This window comes from Benincasa hispida, chromosome 2 (assembly GCF_009727055.1).
Source record: "Benincasa hispida cultivar B227 chromosome 2, ASM972705v1, whole genome shotgun sequence".
NCBI classification, from domain to species: domain Eukaryota; kingdom Viridiplantae; phylum Streptophyta; class Magnoliopsida; order Cucurbitales; family Cucurbitaceae; genus Benincasa; species Benincasa hispida.
The window spans coordinates 58,794,928-58,811,301 of record NC_052350.1 but is presented as its reverse complement, the minus strand read 5'-3'; the positions used below and the strand labels follow the sequence as shown (position 1 = coordinate 58,811,301).

At 36.6% G+C, this 16,374-nt stretch overlaps 1 long non-coding RNA gene across 1 annotated transcript; it reads right to left on the bottom strand.

Moving 5' to 3' along the window:
• Positions 1 to 6,520: 6,520 nt before the first annotated feature.
• Positions 6,521 to 8,256, bottom strand: LOC120071693. Its single transcript, XR_005480313.1, has 4 exons — positions 7,668 to 8,256; positions 7,504 to 7,574; positions 7,346 to 7,420; positions 6,521 to 6,578 (listed from the first exon to the last, which is right to left on the bottom strand). It is a non-coding gene; the product is annotated as an uncharacterized LOC120071693 (long non-coding RNA).
• Between the last annotated feature and the right edge of the window lie 8,118 nt (positions 8,257 to 16,374).

Here is a 16,374-nt window from a genome sequence, read left to right as displayed (position 1 = left end):
GTCTCGATCTCAATGATCTCGCTCTCTCCATCTTTCTCTCCAAGTTTTCTCTCCAATCTTTAGCTACTGTGACAAATGTTCCCCGTATATATTTTTTTACCCATTTACTCACCACTTAATGATATTTTTATATGGATCTTCCAGGATAATTCCAAAATAATATTTTCTATATTTTTCCTTAATTCCTTACTCCGTACTTCACCTAATTTTTCATGCTTAGTCGTATTCTTCCCCGAATTTTCCAAACTCAATCTTCATATAATTCCACGTACTTAATTTCTATATTTATTTCCACTTAATAATTTTCCCCAACTTTTCCAATATTATTTTCTCCTTTCAAATCTCCATTCCTTCGTTCACCAATCACACTAACTGTTTTCAACAACCTATTTATTATACAAATTTCATTGCAATTTTACCAATTAAAGCTCAATTTAAATTATTCAAGGAAAATCTACTTAACACTTAGAAATTTCCTTCCCCATAACTTAGGATTTAACTTTCACTTAGTTAATTCCTTTTATCACTTGCTTAAGTAAGGAAAATAGAAATCCGGGTTTCATACCATCAGGTCTCTTTGCTGTTAGATTTTTATGTCCTAAAACTCGTGGTTTGTAAACAATAGAACTTATTCTAAAAATTCAATAAGTTGTATTGAATATATTGTTTTTTTAGAAATCCAATAAATTTAAGTCCCTTGACTATTACATGAGTACTTGAACTTTATGTGAAGACATACAAGTGAATCAGGTTCGAGTAAATAGTCAAAATGATCTATAGTTGGGTGCCTTATTCTGGTAACACTATTGGATATGGCCTACTCTATAGTTGTTACAAAGAGTTGTAAAGTGCTACAAACGAAGTGACCCTAATTCGTTCATGTTGGGACATGAGGAGTGGGGGTGTCTTGTGCAAATGAGTTTTGTGCAAGATCGGACCATGAAACTAGTCACTCTTACTTTATAACATTGTTTACTGTTTAAGACTGACTATTTCAAAGCGATGACCTAGGTAACTTGACCTTAATCCTGAGCTAACTATGAATTCCTGTTTGTTTGGGATTATTCTTTGATCTGCAAGCGACGAGAATAGACCAACTGTCTCTGCTCAATAAGCTTCCCATTTTGGGGATAAGATTAGATAAATAGCTAGGGATATAGGGTGCAAGACAAAATTCACTCCTACCCGATTATGCTTAGTAGAGAGATTGTTTCTTTTAAGTGCTGATTCTGGGTCTTGAACAAGAGGTCTCACCCTCTCATTAACTGGAGAGGGATTCGATTTATTGATTGGATCACAAATCAATTGTTCATTAGGAGATCAATGAGACTTAAGGAACAAGAGGTAATTTCGGGGGTAAAACAGAGATTCCACCCCGCTGTTATTACGAACAATTTGTGAAGGGTTAACTTACTAATCATGGTTATATCAAGTGGACATAATATATTTACAGTGAAGGGAGTTCAGCTATCGGCTTTAGTGGAATCACCCATTAGTTAACGAATGGGGGTTAGTTCAGTCTAATGAGTTTTGTCGATTAATCTCGGATCGTTGGAGCCCATGATCTGTAGGTCCGCGAGGTTCCCCTACTAGCTCATAAATGGATTAGCTCTAGAGTAGCGTGATAAGTTAATTTGAAACGTTCAAATTAGAATTAAATGAAATTAGAGAAATAATATTAAGATATGATTTAAATATTTGAAAATAGAATTGTGTAAAAATTAATTTAATATTTGATATTAAATTAATTAAAATTATTTAAATTGTTTAAATAATTATTTATTAATTTTATTAAGAAAATTAATTTATGAAATTAATTTTGTTAAATTAATAATATTTTCAATTTTATTAAAAGAAATGATTTATGAAATCAATATTTGATAATTTGAAAAAGAAGGAAAAGTACACAAAATGGAATTTAGCATTTCTCCATTACTTCTTCAAATAGCTCATTAACAACCCACCATCTTCAAGCTTCATGAACTCTAAGCATGAGCTGCATGCATGACTGTCTGTATTATATTGAAGAGATTGGAGTGACTTTCAAGTAATGCAACCGATCAAATTTTTTTGAAAAATTCGAGAGAAGAAAGGTGTTTTTCATTTGGGTTGCAACTGTGAGCTTGTCTCTGAATTCTCTTATTTCAGGCTTCCTTTGAGTCCCACTACTCAATCTAGAGCACCAAGAGAATAGTAGAGAAGATCTTGGGGTGGTCTACAGCAAGATTCAGAGGAGATTAGCAGCTGGATTCAAGTTTTGAGGAAGTTCTGCAAAGGTATATCACGAAACCCATTTATTTCTACTGCTTCATTTCGGGAAAATTAATGAATTAGAATGCTTATGGATCCTAGTCACTTCCGCTACACGATGGTACGTTCCAACACTTGCTAACTCACTACGGACAAAACTGAAGAACTAGGTGAAGTGAGAATTTGAAATGTTCAAATTCAGTCTTTAGGAAAAATTGTATTTTATATAAGATATAATTTATAATTAATTTTGGAGAGTATGTTTTAAATAAAATATTAGCATGAAAGTGTTTTAAAAATTGATTATTGTGATTAATCAAATCTAGGTGTCAAAGACAATTTAATATGCGATATTAAATGTTTATTTTATTTAATTAAAATTATCTTAATTAAATAATTTCTAAGTATGAAAATAATATTTCATATTTTTATCAAAAAACTGTTTTATTATAAAATTTATTTTAATAAAAAAAATTAGTTAATAGAAAAATCCAATTGTTGGATTTTTCCACTAACTAAGTGGTTTTTGAAGTGACTCTTCCAAAGTTTGACACCTAGAGATTCATGCTAGTGTAGTTTGCGGTGGAAGATATGCAAGATGAGATTTTTCATGTATTTTGTCTGGAATAGATTTTGATTTTAAAAAATTAAAACTTAATGCTTCCTTGAATATTGAATTCACATCTTCCACAAAATCTCCTTAACTCTCCAATTTAATTAGTGAAATTCCCTAACTTTCACTCATAATTCGGTCCCACAACCGTGTTCTTCAACTGGAGAATAACGAGAATTTTTCGTTGGTAGTGTTACTCGAGTACAGAGAGGAAGATTATAGTGGATTCTACAAAGATTGTATTTTCTAACCCTTTTTGCATGCTTATTCTTAGTTTTAATGTAATTAAAACGTTATCGATCTTTGCTTCTGTTATGCATGCTGTCTTTATATTCCAACAATCCTAACTAAATCATATGATTTTTAAATTGTTTTTACCATTATCTTTGTTATAATTTTGTCTAAAATACAAGGATACATCTCGTCTTTTTACCAATTCTTCTTATTTTAAAATTTTGAATCATCATTATCTTTACATTAAACTTTATTTTAAACATGAAATATAGCGTTTAATTTATAATTCTTGTCTTATCAACGAAATTAGTCTCAAAAGAAGATCAGAGCACCCTTAATGCATGCGTTTTTGCGTTTTGGTGTTTGGAAGGTTGTATATTGAGTTTTTCTTCAAACAACGATGAAAGCACTATTAATCGACGATCTCACTCTTGGATTATATTGTAGATTTTTCTTCTGAAGTTTCTAAATATCGATGAAGTAGCTTGATAATTGAAAGATGGAGAGCTTTTGAATGTGTTTTGTGATTAACGTGGGGTAGTTGAGAAGGTTTGGTTTCTATTTTGGATTATCTTGGAGTAGTGGAGAGCTTTTGGTTATTCCGTCAACGTTGGAAATGACGGATGCAAAAAACACTTTTGCTTTTTGGGGAAGATGAATAGGTAGTTGGGTTTCCAAATTAAAAAATTTATTGACACGTGTTCCAACCCAATAAGACCGTAATATTTCATTTGCATGGTTGGGAGTAATTTGAACTTCTACAAATTTGTAATTATTATTTTTTAATTCGTTTTTCCATTTTTACAAAAGAAAAGTTGTATTTTATATCTTTTTGAATGAAACATTAAAGGCCTTTTTGATAGGCAACTCAGATTATGTTTTTTGTTTTCAGATTCATTGAGGTCAGCGAATACATTTTTTATTGGCAGTCTGGATTCTACGAAATTTTTTTTTCGGATTATGTGATCCAAACAGTGTAAATAATATATTCAATCTAGTAATTATACAAAATAATTATACAAAAACTTTAACATAAAATAAGTTCATAAATTAATTAGTATTGGTATATATTCAATCTATTATTTAGTAAGTAACTAAATATATTTTCAATCACATTTTAAAAATTGGAATTTAATTTCTAAATCCGATACCAAACACATATCTAAAAACATGAATATAATTATGTTTTTATTGAATCTTTTATTTTTAAATTTCTATTTTTAGATTACCTATGAAACAGACCCTAAAATCTGCTATTATCTTGTCAGCTTAAACAACAATACAGATAATATACAATAGTTACAAATTCGATGGTATAATCAAAGTTTAGTTTTCAAGTATTCCCAACTTTTATATCACTTGATTTGTTTCAAGATTTATTATATAGAAACTTGAATTGATCTTTTAATTTGATTTTTATGCGAGTCATTACTATTTTATTTTATCACAAATTATAAAGTTAGTCAAGCACTGAGGTTTGTGTCTATTGTATACCGGAGTATCGAATAAATTAAATGCTGTGTCATAGAATGATTACTGCCTTGAAAGTAAATTGCAGCACGACATTGGGTGCTAAATCATTTCTTGTCAGTTGCTCTCTAAAATTACACAACACCCTTCTCAAACATATACTCGTCGGAGAAGGATCGTAATCAATTAGAAAATTTACTCAGACTAGAAGTATGAAAAGACTAGAGAAAAAACAATGCCAAAAACTCCGCCCCTCCTTAAGAACTTAGGTAACCAATTGTAAGAACCTTACCTAATTTTTTTCGATTTAAAATAAATCCAAAAAATGTTTCAAATTGGAATTAAATATAAAAAATGTTATATATCTAAATCAAATACAAATATTTCTTTTAGATCCAAATTAAATATGTAAAATGTTTCTGTTCTAAATTAAATAAAGAATTATATTTTCACATAAGAACAACAATTTAATTATAGAAAGTGACTTACCTTCTTGGACTTTCAATAGTTATGATTGAGACCCCCACAACACGTTTCAATATTCCTTACGTTTTCCTTGATTCTGTGATGCAATAGGGTTATTTAAGGTCATACATTAAAAACCTTGAGTCATTGTGAAAGCTTTAGAAAGAAGCCGAGAGATCATTCTCGGACAGATCGAGAGACTGTCGGAAAGCGCTACAAAGGGAGAGAGGGCCAACACTTGTGAGAGCAAGAATATTCATCTGGACAGATTTGGAGTGAAAAAGACAGTGTAAAAGACCACAGGAATCAAGACATTGCCTACCGGGCTTCTTATCTCTAAATCCCATTATTATTTGTATTCAGCACTTTATTTATAGAAAATGGAAATCTCATTTCAATCTATGTTCAATCTCTCCACATTTCGCATGAGTATCTAAATTTCTGAATGGGTTGAGAAGTACTCAGCTAGCATGACCTAAGATTTATATTTTATGCGATCATCTTGTCTTATGTATGCGTCATTCACCCTTTAGAGATACTTGAGAAAGTAGTATGCAGATAAAATCTGGACTTGAGAGAGTCAGATTAGAATCTAGGCTTGAGAGAGTTAGATTAGAATTGCATAAGCAAGAGATAGAAACTTAGACATAATGTAACATCCCAATTTTTTTTTTACCTTATTTTCGAGAACGTTCCACGTGAAGGAATTTATTTATAATGTCTCCAATTGCACCACAAAACATAACACTAGTCCTTAATGAATTCTTGTCAAGACAATTTTATCCCGGGGCTTAAACATATACATACCTTTACTCCTAAACTGTCATAACTCTACATAGTTTCATCAACTTTTAAGATCTCTGAACTGAGGCATATGTATTTGTTCGTTTCTAACATAATTTTCATGAGATAAACTAGTGCCAAGTGACCTCATAATTTATTTTATTTTATTTTCCTCCTTTTGTAGTGTCGTACCTGATAATCCTCTTATAATAACTTCTAACGAGTCACTGACCTAGCATTAGAACATAACTGGTGCATTTAAGCTAAACAAAATTTTAATGCACAACTATCATATAAACTTGTAATTGATAGGACGTACCTGGCGATGACGAGGAATCGTTCATGGGCCACAGGGACAATCTAGACTTACATATTAAGTCAGTCTACAGAACCCAAAACATGGGCTCTGATACCAACTGTAACGACCCGACCCCCTAGACTTAGGTAAGGTCGTTACTAAAATAAATGCATGCAAAGAATTTAAAACGACACTCAGTTATTTGAAAATTAAATGCTAATTAAAACAAGAAAAGTTCAAAAGACATTTATTAAATGCAACAATAATAGGGTACCCATAAATCATAAAGGTTAATAAATACATATGAAAAACGATTCTTAATAATGAGTTTCAAACATCAAACTAAACATTAAGAGAAACATTGAAAAAGAACTTCTAAATCTCATGATGCGGAGCGTAAAAACTAGTCCCAGTGACACGATCACGAATTTTGCTGCGCCATCGCCGGTGCATCTCTACCCTTACCTTACAACTCAACATAAGAAAGAATAAATATGAAATACTCAGAGAAGTAACCCCACCACTGGGGTCAGGCTAGGCATTTATGTCCTCTAGATACCGCCTATGGCACATAAATACATGTAACAAAATAAGAGACTGAGTTCCTATCCTATTGTAGTTAAGTATGCCCACAAAACTGGTGAATTCCGAAGGAAACACAAAAAACTGGGAAATCCCGAAGAGAACACAAACTGGTGAATCCCGAAGGAAACAAAAAACTAGTGAATCCCGAAGGAAACACAAAACTGGTGAATCCCGAAGGAAACACAAAATTGGTGAATCCCGAAGGAAACACAAAACTGGTGAATCCCGAAGGAAACACAAACTGGTGAGCATCTAACTAATCAATGAGGATATTCACACGGTCTTAACATGCTATGATTCAACATTGTACGGTTCTAAAGCATACATAAAAATCCTTAATACCATGGCTGCATCACATACCCATAATTCTTAACAACATATTATACATCATCTATGTATAACTTATATCATAAAGCCACAACATACAAGTATGCCTCAACGCTAGCAGATCAGACATCGACATTTGAAAACACATACTATCACATACTAACGATCAAGCACTTAGGTATGTATGTAAACAAATTAGAATTTGTGCCAGAATATACTTTGATTCAAGTCATATTGTCAGTTACCATAACATACACTTATCATACTAGCATACAACTAGAGCCTGGCCCATGGGCAGTTCCAGTGGTAAGATTACTTACCTCGAAGTAAAAAATTTTGTCTAAGCGACAAGCAAATTAATCTTCCTCCTAGCTTAGATGGATCTTGAATTAGGCCTAAACATAATCCAAATTTACAATTAATAAAAAGAGCTTTGTTCTAGCAACCAAATTAACCAAATAATTCCCAATAATCTTACCCAAAAGCTTGTCGAAACCACAACCAAAATCCTCTTAACAGCATCCTTTTAGTTTCAAAGCTTCTCCAAAACTTAATTTTTAAAACCCAAACAAATATGTGTCAATAGGTTGAAGCAGAACACCATTAGCCAATAAATCCAATTAAAAAATAGCACAATCTTACTCTAAATCCACAAGTTTCGACGACCCTTACTATTAGTAGTACAAACGACAAGAAAAGACTGATCCGATGCACCCTTGCGTGACTGTCGAACTCAAGATTCTGGGCATCGACCTGCAACCCACGGAGAGCAGTGCGGGTTGGCGAGCTTTACCGTCGGGATTAGACGATCAGAGGCTCGTCTGAGCGTGAATCAAGTGGCGGCGACTGCTTCGTGGTCCAGATGAGTGAAGGGGCGGTGCAGCGGAGTTCAGATCTGGGCAGTGAAGGGAGGCGTCGGTCAGCGGAGGTTATAGGGGAGGGTTACGCGGCGAGATTGACCGCGAGCGACGACTGAACGACCGGCAAAGCTTGGGCGAGCGACTCTCGACGGAACGCAGCGGACGCCTTCGGATCTGGGCTCTCGGCGGAACGTAGCGGACGAGACGTCTGCTCTGCCCAGCTGGCGCGCTGAGGGGCTTCGAATCGCCGACTGCTCATCGGCGTCGGGTTCGAAAAAAACTAAGCTGTCGTCGACGGCTTAGTTTTCTCAAAGGGGAGGAGGCGCGTGCAGTGAGGTTGAAGAAGAAGATTTTAAGTTTTTTTTTTTTTTTTTTTTAATAATAATAAAAGAAAAACTAAAAAGGAAATAAAATAAACTTTATTTTATTCCTTTCCTTATTCCACTTTATACTATTAAATTTGTTTCCTTTCCAAAATGAAATTAATTTCTGTCATTAATTTCCAAATTGAATAAATTCAACGCCAAAAATTAAATTTCGCAACTACACTTGACTTCCAAAATTCCAAAAATGTCCTCAATAATAAAAGAAAATACTGAAATTACACATAAAAAATAAAAAATATTTGGGGTGTTACACATAAGTTCTATTGCTATTAACACATCACATGCACCCTAGAAATAAGATATGTTAGTATGAGGTCACCTTGTTTCTGTGTGCATCATTCATCATCTCATAGACAAGAATAGAGGCTTAGACATAAGTCCTATCGACATTTTCATATACATCGCATGCGTCCTAGAAATAGGAATTACGACATTTGCATTGAGAGATAACGTGCTGTTTGTTTGTGTGTAGCATGATCGTATAACTTGTTCGCAATCTTAGGAAGTGTTAACTAAACCCCTTCTCAACCCATTCATCGCATACTCATTGTAACTCTCGATTTCATCAACTCTTCGTTTAAACTCCGTCGCATAGGAAATATTCTTAATCAAAACACCATCCAATTTATTTGTTTTCACCACCACAAGAGAATCAAATTAACTGTCGCATATTTACTCAGTAGTCCCTGTGTTCGACCCTGGACTTACCAGGAAACCTAGTGAGGCTTATACTTGGGTCTTATTAGGAAAACTTGTATGTGCAACACATAATGCATCACCGCAAACTCACACCATAATCACATCACAATTTACAATGCATCAAGTTTTTGGCTCCATTGCCGGGGACTACGACAGTATATATTGCGCTAACAGTAAACCTTTTTTTATTTTCTTTGCAGCTTTCGACCTCTGTGCACTATCATTCCTTTGATAAGGGAAGAAGCAGGTGTCGTATGAGCGAAGGACACATTCCTGAGCCCAACTACAACCGAGAGATCGAAAGAACATTTCGAAAAAGACAGAGAAACAACCGCTGACAATAACAAGAGAGAATTCCCAGAATAGTGAAACAACCGGAAGAAAGTCCTGCGAACGCGAACAACATCATGGCAAACCCATTCTCCTGGCGAACGACTGCAATAGACCCATTCGGGACTATGCGTCACCTAACCTCCATGATTTCTCCCCAGGAATCATGAGGCTAGCTTTGGACGGATTGAGGTTTGTGATAAAGCCAGTTATGTTATAGATGATCCAAATAGTCGGACAGTTTGGTGGAAGGCGTGGCGAGGATCCGCATGCCCATCTTCGGAGTTTCATTGAAATCTGTAACACTTGTGTTCTCGAATATCTCAGCTGAAGAAGTTCGACTAACGTTGTTCCCATTTTCGTTATGCGTTCAAGAAAGGAAATGGGCATATTCCCTTGAACTTCGTGGGAACAAGTTGTAGAGAAGTTCATGAAGAAATACTTCCCTCCTACAGAGAATGCAAGAAGGAGGAAGTTAATTATGAATTTTGAATAGGAAATAGACAAATCGCTCAGTAATGCGTGGGCGAGGTTTAAGAGATTGGTGCGAGATTGTCCGCACAATGGATTACCAGACTATCTCCAGATGGAGATATTTTATCATGGTTTGAACCCTGAGTCACAGACGGCTACCAATGCGACAGCAGCTGGTGGTCTGCTTGATAAAACTTATGATGAGGCGAAGAATATCCTGTTGGGATTGATGCCCTAAAGTCTCGTGTCTTGTAGTTTGTAAACAATATGTACGAACACTTGTGATGTTAATATATGATATTTACTTCACATCTTGTATTTTGCTCGGTTATTTGTTTTATTTGCTTTATCACAAACCAATTAACATAAAATCCCTGGTTATCTGTATGTGACTCAAGCATGTATGTGGTGACATAGAAGTAGATCATGTCTTGATTGATAACCAAAATGGTTTGTAGTAAATGGATAAAGGAGGGAAACCTTATCCTAGTAATGCTACGGACGTGGCCCGCTTTGTGGAATGGTCATAAGTGTTGTGATTTGTCACAAATGGTCTGATCCTGATCATTCGTGTTGGGGACATGCGAGCGGGGGCGTCATATACAAAGAGTTTGTATAAGACCTGACCACAAAGTGTTAATGTCTCGTTATATAACACCGTTCATGATAGAGACTTCACTTCACTAAGATGACCATAGGTAACATGACCTCAATTCTGAGTGAGTTGGGAACTCCTGCCATTGAGGGCAGTCCTTTGATTTGTATGGGTGCGAGTGGCCAAGTCGCCAATTCAAACCTATCATTTTGGGGATTCGTCTGATTTAGAAGCTGGGAACTCAGCTACACAAGATGGAATTCACTCCTTAACTGAGGTAGGGGTAAGTAGATAGATGGCTCCCTTAAGGGCTGATTCTGGGGCTTGAACGATGTGGCGCCACACATCTTCTCTTGGCCCGAGAGGTGTTCACACATAGTTGGACTATGTTGTATTGTTCATTAGAGGAATCAGTGGTACTTAAGGAGTGAGATGTAACTAGAGGGGCATAACGGTAATTTGGCCCAGCTATACTTACGATCATCTGTGAAGGTCATCGTACTCATGATTGATTATATCTGATGGACACAAAAATATATCTGTGGTAAGAAGAGTTCAGCTGTTTGTCTTTAGTGGAATCACTGATAGTTAACGGATGGTGGATCTCGTGGCTAAAGAGTTTAGTAAGCTATTCACGACCCATTGAAGCTTCAAGCCATAGGTCCATTAGGTCCCCTGGGTAGCTTAGATATGATTTATATCAAGTATAGGAGAAAATACTATAGTAGATATGTGATATCAAACTATAGGATATAAATATAATATGATTATATTTATTAATTAATTGGTTGGTTAATTATAAGATAATTATGCCAAGTTTCATGTTCAAACATGGGTTAGTGGGCAACATTAGTTATTGTAACTGATGATTTAAAATGAAAATATTTTTCATTTTCGCATCGCTCAATCGAATCACCCGAAGAGACAAGTGAAGCGCGCGTTGGTGAAAGAAAATGATTGCTCGAGAGCCTATACGATAGTCGCTTCTCCGCCTAAACAATCGTCCACCTCGCGCTAAACGATCACAGGCTCTCGCCTACATGATCAGATAGCTTCTCTAAATGATTGTATAGTGTGCCAATTTAACTAAACGATCATATATCTTTTCCTAAACGATCGTTCAGTAAATCCTACACGATTCGTGTGTCCTCCTTCCTCTACCAAATTCACCTAAGCCCACCCTTTGGGTTTTCACTCCGAGAATACCCAGGGCTCTTTAGTGGTGGTGTCATGAGTTCATGTTGTTCATGTTGCTGCAGTCGACGTTTTCGTTTGGCGTTGGTAGATCGCGTGGAGGGTTTCCATTACATTGGATTTTCGGAATGTGAAGATTGTCTTCAACTGGTATGGAACTCTGTCCCTTTGTTATTTTGTTGTTCGTAGCATGCCGTTAAGTAGAGATTATTTGTATAACTATATGATTTGAATGTTTAATGTTATATTTCGGTCACGGTGAGATCGGAGCGATCCGAACGCGCTCATGGAACTCATCGATATGAGATCCTTCACTTCACATGTTTGCCTATAAGCTGAGAAGTCCTCCATAAAAATTTCCATTGAATCCTCAAGATACTTGGAGAAGATAGGCATCATGCACCTCTGAAACATGCTTGGTGCATTGCATAATTCGAACGGCATGCGGCGAAAAGAAAACGTTCCATATGGGCAAGTGAATGTGGTATTTTCTTGGTCTTTAGGAGTGATCATTATTTGGTTGTAGCCCGTATACCCATCAAGAAAACAGATGTAATCATTTCCTGCTATGTGGTCTAGCATCTGGTCAATAAAAGGCAAAGGGAAATGGTCCTTCTTCGTCACCGCATTGAGCTTGCGGTACTCCATGCAAATCCGCCAGCCAATGACGACCCTCATTGGTATTAACTTATTGTTTGCGTTCGGGACTACCGTCATTCCTCCCTTCTTGGGCACACATTGCACGGGCTGACCCACATGCTATTAATGATTGGGTATATGATGCCTGCGTCCAACCATTTAATTATCTCCTTTTTCACAACCTCCTTCATCGCAGGGTTCAATCTGCGTTGAGGTTCGATAGACCCTTTTTTGTTTTCTTAGAGACGTATTCTGTGCGTGCAGTATGTTGGGCCAATTCTTCTTATATCTGCTAGCGTCCACCCGATTTCTTTTATGTACTTCTTCAGGATGCTAAGCAGAGCATTTTCTTATCCTTCTTGTAGCGCAAAGGAAATTATCATCGACAAAGTTTCATTTTGCCTAAGGAAAACATATTTCAGATTACTTGGCACAGTTTTCATCTCCACAGTAGGTGGTTGTTCTAAGGATGGTTTTTGTGTTTTTTCTCTTCATTCAAATTCAATTTTTCTTCTTTGTTTGCTGTTTCCGTGATCACATTGCAGGTTTCTACGGATGCGGTCGTATCCTCTCTTTCATCTTCTTCTTCGGACTCCACTTCTTCATTACAACTGTGTTCATTGTCAGAATCGGATAGGTCTTCATCTTCTGGATACTTCATGGCTTTGATGATGTTAAACCTGAGCTTCTTCCCATTTATACTCATCGTGATCTTTCCCTTATACACATCAATTTGAGCACGACTAGTAGATAAAAATGGTCGTCTCAATATGATGGGCACATCTTTTTCCGCCTCATAGTCAAGAATGGTGAAGTCTATCGGTAGAATGAATTTATCAATTATAACCAAGACATCCTTCAACTTTCCCTCAAGGTGAACTAGGGTCCTGTCTGCAAGCTGGAGAGTCACGGCGTCAGCTACACCACATTCAACTGTTTGAAGATTGAAAGAGGCATTAAATTTATAGGGGCCACAAGGTCGCATAGCGCTTGGCCGATATAGATCCCAGCGATTGAGCAGGGTATCGAGAAACTTCCCGGGTCACGCATCTTCGGTGGGATTATGGTGTTTAATTTTTGCGTTAACACCACTGTTGCGAACTTTCCCGTGCTTCTTTTCTTTGACACCATGTTCTGAAAAAACTTAGCATATTTTGGTATTTATTCTATTGCTTCTGTAAAAGGAATGTTGATGTGTAACTGTTTTAACATTTCCATAAGAGATGATACTGCACTTCATCATTTTGCTTCTTCTTTAGTCTTTATGGGAATGGTGGTAGTTGTACCTTCACTGTTCCGTGTTCTACAGCCTTAGAGGTGGACGCAACTTCCGATTCCATCGTCTCAGGCTCTTCTGGTTCATTTTGCGTCAAGGGGTTCTTGGATTCCATCGCAATTGGATTAGTCCTACTCGGCTCCTTCTTTTATTCCGTTATTGTTTTTCCACTTCGTAAGGTAAATACTTGACATTACTCCTTTCCTGTGTTCTCCGGATTGCGAGAGAGCTCAGTTGAGCTCAGCAGCATCCCTTGCAATCTATGTTTCAGCTCCTCAGCAATCTGTCCTATTTGGATCTCTAGATTGCGGATGGAAGTCGCCTGGTTCTAGAGGACCATCTCTGTCTCTTATACACATCTAGATGTGTATAAGAGACAGGCCTTGTTCTTTTCTATGTACTGCTTTAATAGGTTCTCCAGGGAGGATGATGGTGGTGCTTGCGAGCTACTGGTTTGATATTGCAGTTGACCGTTTGTTCTTTGGAAAAATCCTGGTGTTCCTTCTTTTTGTACCATAGGTTGATAACTCTGTTGTTGGTTATTTTTCGAAGCGAAATTGGGGTGGTTTCTCCACCCGGGGTTGTATTTGTTAGAGAAAGGGTTGTTCTTTATGAAGTATATTGACTGTGTGTTCCTTGGACATTTTTCAATCAGATGCGATTCTCTACAAGTAGCACAACTTGTGCTCGTCTATTCAATTGCATTGACCTGCCCTCTTTGCGTTCCAGAGTTGTTGATTGCGATGCCCTGTAACAAATTAATCATCACATTCATTTGATTCTATAGGGATGTGATGGCCCCATTGTTTGCATTTCCTTCTCAAAATTTTACTCGTTGATCACTCTCTTGTCAATCTTCATAATTCTTTGAAATGTGATCAAGGATATGAAGGATCTCATACTGAGAGTTCCATGAGCGGGTTTAGATCGCTCCAATTTCACAGTGACCGAAACACAAAAGATATACATTCCACACAAACAGTTATGCATATAAACCTAATTATCAGCATGCTCAGAACATAATAATTAACAAGGAAAGGGTTCATACCAGATGAAGACACTATTCGAACGTCTGAACCCTAAGTAGCGGAAAACCTCCAACGGATCTACCAGCACCCGGCGAGTAGGTCGACTATAATCGCACGATCAGAACATACCCAAACACTGCAGCGGGGACGACACCACCCCAAGAGAAACTCGGGTACCCTCGGCGTCAAAAACCTAAAGAGTGGGCTTTGGTGAGTTTGGTAGAGGACGGAGGTGAACGTGTCATGTAGACGATAAGCAAGTGGGAGATGAAACTCTGCTATCGTATAGCGGAAATACTTATTGTATAATAGAGCTACACGATTGTATATGAAAGACTGAATGATCGTTTACGAAAAACGTATATGATCGTTTAAATAAAACGTGAAACAGACGATCGTTTAGATGGACGAGCTTCTATTGTATAGGCTCTCGCGATTGCGTTCACTGATTCTTTTGGGCACGGACGATAATATGAATGCACGATTGTGAAAAATGAAAATAATTTTAATTTTTAATCTACCGGTTACCATAACCTACGCAGCCCACTTCCTATGTCCGAACGTGGATAAATTCGTTAATTATCAAATAATTAATCTATTAATTTAATTAATAAAATAATCATATTATATTTATATCCTATAGTTTGATATCACATATCTACTATAGTATTTTCTCCTTTACTTGATATAAATCATATTTATATCTAATTTCCTCCAACATAATGTATCTCATACATTTGCCAACTATGTGTGAGTATGTACTCTGCAGTATGCACTGCGAAACCCCAAAACAAGTTTGGTAAGGAAGCGTAACTCATCATCGAGCGAACTATGTCTAACAAGGTCCTATTTCTCCTCTTCGCCATGCCATTCTGCTGAGATGTACCCGGAACTGAGAGTTGGAAAATGATTCCATGTTCTATCAAATAGTCTTGGAATGCCGAGTCCAAAAACTCTCCACCTCGAACCGATTGAAGTGTTTTAATCCGTCTATCTAATGTGTTTTCAACTTTAGCCTTGAACTCTTTGAACTTTTCAAAGGATGCAGACTTCCGTTGCATAAGATAAACATACCTATACTTGGAGTAATCATTAATAAAACTGATAAAATACTCATAGCCACGTCGGGCTCGCACATTCATAGGACCACAAAGGTTAGAATGTACTAACTCAAGAGGCTCCTTGGCTCTATAACCTTTTCCAATAAAAGGTCGTTTAGTCATCTTACCCTCAAGGCAAGATTCGCCCATTGGTAAAGAATTTTCTTCTAACTCACTTAGAAGTTCATTCTTCACCAATCTCTCAATCTTATTGAGATTGATGTGCCCTAAACGTAGATGCCAAAGTTGGGCATTTGCTTTTGGAGAAATTCGTCGATGTTTTGATTGAATTACGGCAGTTCTGAATAATTTAGTATTATGGAGGAAATTAATGGCTAATGGCCTTAGCACATATAAATTCGATTCCAGATTTGCTGTGCAAATAAAAACACCATCTTGATGAATAAACGCTTTATTCACATTAAACGAGATAGTATATTTTACATTGCGTTAAACACTTTACAGAAATAAGGTTCCTCTTTAGTTAAGGAACAATATATACATTATTTAAAATAAGAAACCTATTCTGTAAAGCTAACTGGAGTCCTCCCATTGCCACAGATGAGATGACGTGCCTGGTGCCTACTTGCATCATCATCTCACAAGCCTCCAGCTGTCGCCAAGATCTAATCCCCTGAAAAGAAGAATAAACATGATTAGTGACGCCTTAATCAATTATCCAGGCATAATCATTATTCTCCACTAAACAAGTTTCAAGCACAAGTAAATCACATTTACCATTACCGGCCTTGGCTGTTTTCTTCCTTT